The sequence below is a fragment of the Tympanuchus pallidicinctus genome, unplaced genomic scaffold (assembly GCF_026119805.1).
Source record: "Tympanuchus pallidicinctus isolate F22 unplaced genomic scaffold, pur_lepc_1.0 scaffold5, whole genome shotgun sequence".
Taxonomy (NCBI): Eukaryota; Metazoa; Chordata; class Aves; order Galliformes; family Phasianidae; genus Tympanuchus; species Tympanuchus pallidicinctus.
Genome location: NW_026294769.1, coordinates 20,575,422 through 20,584,051, shown reverse-complemented (window position 1 = coordinate 20,584,051; position 8,630 = coordinate 20,575,422). Strand labels below are relative to the sequence as shown.

The window sequence follows — 8,630 nt, the reverse complement described above, 5'->3', positions numbered from 1 at the left end:
TGAATGGGATTGATTTGGTACTTCTGGGGACACAAAAAGGATTATCCTTTATCCCTTTGTATGTTACTATCAGAAAATGAATAGACCCTTTCCTTTGCTACAGGAGCTACTTTCCTGGTGAAGTCTGTCACATTTCTCAGCTTACTTACCAGGAGTGAGTTTAGATGAGGAGAATTTGGGATCTTACCAGCTGAACAGGTCATGATTAATTATTTTGGGACATTTCAGTGCTGCTTTGTTTTGCACCCTTTGCCAAAACAGATGTAGTGATGAGCCACTCATCTCCAGGAGCTGCTTATTTTTACAGTCAGTTTTATTTGTTCTGTAGTGCTCTGACACACATAAATGTCCAGTAAAAGGCATTTAGCAGCTTGCTGCTTGTATGTCTCTACAGGTTTTGTGTCTGTTCCTCTTGTCATTCCCTAATGCAGGAGTTACCGACGTGCCAAGCACGGCTACTTCAGTACCTTGCTGCTAAAATGGAAAGCTGTGAAGCATTCAGGAGTTCATCTGGATCTCCTGATTTAAGAAATGCAACTGTGTGCCGTAAGTCAAAACAGTTAGAAGAGAACTTGCCTTAAAGAGATCAAAACCACACAGCATTGAATAGGCATGTTAAATAAAGTTATAGACATAAATCAGTTGTTATGTACAAATCAGAAAGGAAAAATAAATAAAAATCTACTCAAATATAATTTCTGAAGTAGTTTTTAATTTAGGATTATATACACTTGAACCTGAAAATCTGTTGTGAACAGACACCTTTAAGCAGGTATGGCAATGAGGATATGTACCTGCACTGTCTGTCAAGTGCATCTTAAAAGTGCTTGGTTTACAAGGTCAAAAAGATCTTACGTTGTCAGCACTGCCTGCCAGATAATGGCTAAATTAAGTTGAATTTTTGGTCCATTTTCTTTTTCCCTCTTTTGTTTCTTCAGTAATTGAAGTCTCACAGGACAGTTTTCATGTTCCCACATCACTGACTATGTCCTTCATTAAGCTGTTTTCACTATACTGAAAACTGTGAAGCGTCTTGAGAGATTTTTGATTGGCTTCCTGATTGCAAAATAACATCAATTCTTGTTCCAAGCACATCTGCAGGAAAGAAAATTATTTGAGTTTGGCTCTTAGCTTACAGGTCTTGCCTACACTAGGGAATTTTTACACAAAAATCCCCAGTTACTGGAAACAAAGCTCGGAAGACATGCATTTAACATGCAGCTGAAAAGAAATGCAAGGAGCCCCAAAGGTTTGTATGATAATATATCTCAAATTAACATTTCAGGGTTTGATCTCATCAGAGGGAATGAAGAGGATCTAATTACAGAAGGATCATTTTATATCAGCATTGTGACGCTAACAACTCCAAAAGACAGAAATCATTTATTTTAATTTCTAAAATATGCAGAAGTGATGTCACATACAGCCTGCATGCAGATTTATTGACACAGAATAAACCGTTTCTGTTGTCATGCGTAAGAGAAGAATTGCTCTTTAAATATAATTAAGATTCTCAGAGAGATTAGTTTCAATATTTAATGATTTTTAGGTCTTCCTGAAGTCATGTAGATTATTTCTCAGATTCTGCACCCTTTCCAGCTTTGGAAAATAGTTTTGCTGTGAGCATTACGTGTTCCCAAGAACAACAAATCTGAACTTCAAAATTATCTTAAAAAAAAATACTACAATGCACTGTATGTTTTATGAGGAAAGGCTGGGTGACCTGGGTCTTTTCAGTCTTGAGAAAAGAAGACTCAGAGGGGATCTGATGAATGGTTATAAATATCTTGTGTGGGAGTCAAAGGGACATGGCCAACCTTTTTTCAGCGGTCTGTGGAGACATGACAAGGGGGAATGGCCATAAACCGGAGCATAGGAAGTTTTGCATCAATACGTGAAGGAACTTCTTCACAGTGAGCAAGACAGAGCACTGGAACAGGCTGCCCAGGGAGGTTGTGGATTGCTCTGGAGAAATTCAGACCTGCCTGGATGCCTACCTGTGCAGCCTGCCGTAGGGAGCCGGCTTGGCAGGGGGGATTGGACTCGATGATCTCTGGAGGTCCCTTCCAACCCCTACAATTCTGTGATTCTATGATTCTGCATCTGGCAACCATATGTCCCTCCTTCCACAACCCCTTACCAGGTTTGCAGAAAACCGCTTTTCAAAATACGTAATGAAATCAACAGAAGCTCCTTAAATATCTGTTAAGTTTGTCTTTCTGCACATGCCAAGTATTCTGTGTATGCAGTCACATTAAATAGTAAGTGCATAATGTGTGGGGAGACAGATGGAGACTGGGGGAGAGGCAGATTGCTGAAGGAGCAAAGAGGAAGGAAGAAATGAAACGATGAGTTGGAGTTTCACGTGGGCAGCTGGTCCCTGGCCTACACTGATGTGAATGGAATAGGACATGCGAAAATGGCTGCAGTTGGCAGATGACAGTGAGACGAACCTACAAAAGTAAGTGCGGGCACAGAGGTGTGGCTGAATTTCACAGTGATCAAGGCAATGTTGCAAGAGAAATGCCCAAATGCAACAGCCAGCTGTATGGGGACTCTGGGGCTAAGGAAAACACCTCAATTATGCCCTGTAAAGCTGAAACAATTTCAGTAACTGTAAAACAAGTAGCAAAATTGAAGGTGAACACAGCAAAACCGGGAGCAGTGAGCAGAGTGATTAGGGCTGTTCATCTGAGTGCAAAAAGGGTTGTAAAAGAGCAGCTGAAAAGATCAAGGAACAGAAAAAAGGAGGATAAGATATATAATGACATGTCACATGTGGACTTCCCCTACCAGAGCTGAATGTTACCCTCCAAAACTATGCGGCTTATGTCTCAGGGAGGTGTCTGAAAACTTGCGGTTCCTTCAGCCCTGCTTTGCCGCCTTTGGTTTGTCCCAATGGACACAAGCATGGGGCAGGGTTTACCCAGTTGTGACAGTATGTTCAGGGGCACCCACAGATTTGTTCATTGCTGACCCCTCTTTAACACTTTGCATTGAACCTCTCCTGCAGAACAGAACTAAGGATATTAATATACAAGGAAGTATTTCTCATAAAGACACATGCTGTTAAGGCAAACGCAGACTATCCATGGTTTTCAAGGGCAGCAACTTAGTGACTTATCTCCTTACAAATTCTGGTCTCTAAACCATCTTATAATCACTCTGTTCTCTGCAGTCGTCATGTTAACCAGGGCTAGAGATGCTCTATTTCCCTACGCTTCATTTTTTATTGACTCTTTACATGAGTCAGTCTGGGACCGCAGTGCAAGCCTGCTGCCTCAGGGATCAGACATTCTGATTGAACCACAGGAAACATCATTTCTTTGACCCCAAGGCTCTTAAAGACCAAAAGAGGTCAGTTAGTCTACACTCTACTCAAACATCAGGAGAAATTACACCTAAAAATAGGCATTCATCTGAACCTGAAGAGCTTTGGCTATGGCTGCTCCAGAACAACTTGCACAGCCTCCTCCATTGCTTCCTGTCCTAGTTACATTAGTGTGGCACTGTTTGGCCTGCCACTCTCTAATGTCCTTTGATCTCTTCTTGCAGTAGAGAAAGGGCTGCACCCTGTGCAGTGATGATAGTTGATGATTGCTGTCCAACCATAGCACCTTTCTTTTGTCTCCATGATAAAACTCATCCCTATCTCCAGTTTCTCAAAAATTGTGACTTCTAACCCTGTTCCCCTTATTCCATCCAAGACAATCCACATAACAGACACCTCGAGCAAGGTGTAGAATGCCCACTTGCTCATATGGCATGAGCAGAGGTATGGCTGGGCAGAAGGCACATCAGCTTCTCACAGCACTCTGTGTGCCTATGGACTGCTCACACACTGCTGCCTCAGAGCAGGCACTAGTGGCTGAATTTAGTGACAGGCAATGTCAAATTCTAATAACTCCAAAACTTATTTCTAATGCTGAGCTTATTTGAAAATAACCAATAACTTCAAAATTATTCAGTAACACACACTCTAGATTTTAAAAGTGACAGTTGTATAGAAAGTAATAACAGCAGAAGATAGGTTATTGTATTTTGCACTCAGATTAAGTAAATAATTCCTTCATTGGCTGTGCAAAATTAGATGAATCCACACCAAATATAATATGCAGGTTTTGAGCCCTGGAGGCTCTATTTCTGATACAATTTTAAAATCTTGGTACAAAGTTAGAAGTCTGAAAATAGGGCCAGGCCTAGAAAAGACAAGGTATTTTCTAAACCCAAAGAAAAGAACTAGAGTTGTCTGTTCTACCAGAAAATGCATAATATTACTCATTTTCCTTTCAGAAATACTGATTTTCTCCAGAGTAACCAAACTTAGTGAGAATGTATATTTAATGTACAACTCTGTGTTAAATCTGGAAAGGGTTGGATGTTTTTTTCTTTTTCTTTTTCTTTTTTTTCCCCAATAGTAAAGAGTCCCGTTGTTTATGCTTTGATTTCATAGTATTCCAGATCCAATAAATATCTTATTCTCTTTTCCTCCCCTCTCAAAACATCTCTGAAAGGAAAGAAGAAACATGTAATTTTACTGTACCAGAACCTTAGATTTGTGGAATAATCTGCAGTTGACATATTTCATCACTAGAGGGAAATCCATCACAGCACTCCTCAGTAACACAGGTAGGCAGACTATTCTCCAGAGCTGCAAAATGAGCAACAGACTTGAGTTTGGATGCAAAAGTTGTAACAGCTAAGTAGCACGTAGAGGAAGAAGACCGTTCCTTTCCTTTCTGAGGATGCCCAGATAAATCATCTCTGGTGTCCCAATGTAGGTGTCTGCAAAGCAAAACCAGGACAGAAAGCTATCTCAGCAAGGGGAGTACAAGAAAGGAGGTAAAAAGGCCCATTTGTACCACAAATCCTCAAACCATAGGCATTTGGAAGAAACAACAGCATTTGGAGACATTTGTAAAAACCACTTTCTGTTGCTCTCCCCCTAGCTGGTCTCCATCGACTTGGCTGCCGACCATCAATCAAGACACTGAAGACACCTTGTTCTGTCCAGTTTTAAAAGATATGTCCCTGGGACCAAAAAGCCAATTTTCAAGTTAATGCTCATAAATGACATGAATACATCATGTATGTAGCTGTACCTCTCCACTGGAGTCATATCATTAGGGATGATCTCCAGACCTGGCTGTACTGCTAAGAGAAAGGAAGAAATAAAGGAGATTGGCTAACAAGGGAGACAACTCAACTTTCAATCCTGGCTTTTAGGGATTTCATGGTATATTTTATCTTTGACCTCATTTGGCAGAAAAGTCAAGGGAAGCTACCGAAGCCACTGAATAGAAGAGGGTTGCATGAGCCACTGTTGTTTTATTATTCTGCATGACTGTTTGTCCATTTTGAGTATAAACATTTCATTTTCATTTCAAATGAAAACCACCTCCAGAAACACTTATCTCATGCTGCTTTACAGCGGCCCTCTCTGCTGAAGTACTGAGGAAATCTTGTGTATAGCTGGTATTAATTATGTTCCTTTTAATTGAAAGCTCCTTTGTAATGAAACATAATTGCCAGAATTTTTATTTTCTGTTTCAGTATTATGCTCCTTACCATTCAAATATTACACCTAAATACCAGGCTACTTTAAATCCTGACCTTCAGGATCGGAAGGAAGGAAAAATGAAGGTACTTTAGCCAGTAGGCCAGAACCTGAGCTTCTTGGCAGAAAGATCCTCAACTCTGCCAACCATGCTTTCTGCATTTATTTTCATCTCCAGCAGTATAACTAGTAACTTCCTCACTGCTCCAGTGTCCCATGCACAGATGCTGAAAGATGGAGTAAATCTGTGAGTTAGCACAGAGTTATGCTCATTTATACCAGCAACAGCCTAAACTCTGGTCTGTATACATTTCCCAATTACATTGTTCCTTTAACCCATTACAAAGCCATTTTCATCCACTTGCACAACTTTTTCTCATCGTGGGTGAGCATTAGATTGCAACATTTCCAGGCTTCACAGATGAATGCCTGAATCTAAGAATCATCAAACCCTTGGAGATTGCACTGAAGAAATACCAGCTATAATTTCAGTTTTGAACTGCTGTCAAAATCCACTTAACTTTCAAAGCTTCTTAAGTCTGTTGCAGAAGCTGGAGTGGCTCTGTGATTGCATACTGAACAGCAGAAAAATCAAGATAGAGTAATACATCATGTCTCCTAGGAGGCTTTCTCTCCAAACAATATTTTCTTTTCTGATGACCATATATTTCAGAACATAAATTCTGACCACTGAGAAAGGATTTAGATAGAATTTAAATGTCTTTCCTAGACAACAGCAACTAGAAGAGAAAAGGAGAAGATGAAGTAAAACAGACAGAAAGAGGAAAAGAAATACTTGGAAATAGCAGGATGTTTATTGGCAAAGACTGATCAAGACAGGATGGTGGAGAGACCCACATCCTGCCTCTGCCCTGCTTTAGGCCACTACCTCTGCCCAGCTACTGCAGGTCACTTTTTGCTGTGCACACAGGCAAGGCTTTGAGCTTGTTTCCACAATTTTTTCCTCCAATAAATCAATATCTAATGGAAAATTAAACTAACTTGCAGGAGCCCCTTATTCAAATGGCTTGGCTGCTATATAACTAATTTTTTATGCTTCTGTGCTTTGGAAAACCAATATAACAGACTATCATTTTTTTACTCACTAATACAGCAGGAGTACTAAACAAATTTCATACTGATTTTGTCAGTGAAAAAGATGTCTTGGAGTTGAGGGGTTACCTTCTTTCAGTACTTGCTTGTGTACACATATATACACACACACACACAAAATCACAGAAAAACCTCTGTTGGAAAGATCCTCCTGATCCCATCTGGTCTGATCCCTGTTCAAAGCAGGACAACCTTGAAATCAGATTCAACTTCAGAATTAAATCAGACGCTCATGGTCATGTCTAGTCAAGCTCTTAATATTTCCAAGGATAGAAATGCTCTTTCCATAACAAACAAGTGGCGTAGGTCTAGAGCACATGCAGATCAAGGACTTTCAGAGTTTATCAACAAAAGGAAATAAGAAAACTAACTGAAGGGATTATATAAAAGTAAAAACTTTATCCTATTCATCAGAATCAGATCTAGACTTGAATTATAATCTACTGTTTGGATTATAATCTACTATTGTCTGATTAATTCCTTTTCTATTCCAAATGTTTTACTTTCACCTTCATATCATCAAAATGGTGCATTTTCTTCCCTGAGGATGAAAACATTAATTGTATTATATTATGTAATTAAAGGGCTAACATAAAAATTGCACCAAGATGTTTCCTTTTAGGTTCTCTCCCACACAGAGTTTGAAAAACTTCCTTTACTGATTAACAGACATCTGGCAATCAAACAGTCCAAAGTTTGACCTGAAGTACTGAACTCTTTTGCACTTGTTCAACAGACAACTTTTTCAAAGAGCTGTAAAAGTAACTGGTTTGTTGTTGTTGTGGCTTTAATAAATTGTCTGAGGGGAAAATGTTCCTTTTCAGCAGCTCAGATTTGACAGTAAGCAAAATAATAAAATCAATCGGCAAAAATCTATGTCCATTTCAAGATAAGTTTCAAAATGTTGCAGTATTTGAAGTGTTACACATTTATTTTGAAAGGCAGTGCAAAATGTTTTGCATCATAAAATATAATTGCTCAAAAATATCACTTGTTTCAGAAAACACTAACACAATGCTTTACATACTCAACACATTGAATAGCAACATGAAATTTCTCAGCTAGGTGGGACCCAAGTGAAACAAAGAATTGGAAACAAAAAAAAAAAGGGTTGCTGTTGCTTAAGCAAAAGTCAATTCAGATGATCTTGACCCTATGGAAGGGCTGCTTTTGCTGCTGATGTTTGCTGAGCTCACCTATCTCCATTCTTCTTCCATTACAATCATGGACACTGCAAACCTGCCACTTAAGAAAACAGCACTGCACTAGTACACTGAGTTACAGACCAGGCTATTCATCACACACAGCAGTAGGCAGATCCCTTGCAGAGGATGAAAATGCCCAAGGAGGTTGGTCTTGCCAACATGGAACCACAGAGCAGCAGGTATATGAGACATGATCATGCAAAGAAGACCACAAACCAGGACTTGCTTTAACAACCCCAGCCGAACCCCAACTTCCTTCTGCTCACCTGATCTTCTTGTCAATTAGGATTGCCATCAGCTCCTCTTGTACAGAGATATTGACACATCAATGTGTCAGTAAATTGAGAAGCATCATCTAAAATACATGTTTTAACAAAGCCCAGTTTTTCATTACTTGAGCAAGGGCAGCCCTTACTCAGAGACTAACCCAAGCCCTAGCCAATTTTTATGTTTGGACATCAGAAAGCTACCATGACTGACCACGGCACTTGACCTGTGCTCATTCTCCGGCCTCCAAAAGTTAAAACAAATGCAGCCATAATCTTACCCAGTCAACTATAGGACAGAAGATGTCAAAAAGTCCTATATGTAATTCCTTGGGGTTTTTTCTAAGCGAGACCTTATTTTTCTTCAGTGAACTCAAGCATGCATCTTTTGCACACACAAACAAAATCAACCTGTGCTGATTTATGAATCAGCTCCCTATTTGTCCTTTTTCTGATCTAATGTTCCGTCATTGCAACCCAAAATGCACA

At 39.7% G+C, this 8,630-nt stretch overlaps 1 long non-coding RNA gene across 1 annotated transcript; it reads right to left on the bottom strand.

Annotated features, from left to right (window-relative positions):
• Positions 1-692: 692 nt before the first annotated feature.
• On the bottom strand, positions 693-8,350 carry LOC128091200 (uncharacterized). The gene is made up of 3 exons (XR_008211292.1): positions 8,142-8,350; positions 4,550-4,785; positions 693-1,095 (listed from the first exon to the last, which is right to left on the bottom strand). It is a non-coding gene; the product is annotated as an uncharacterized LOC128091200 (long non-coding RNA).
• Positions 8,351-8,630: the final 280 nt, after the last annotated feature.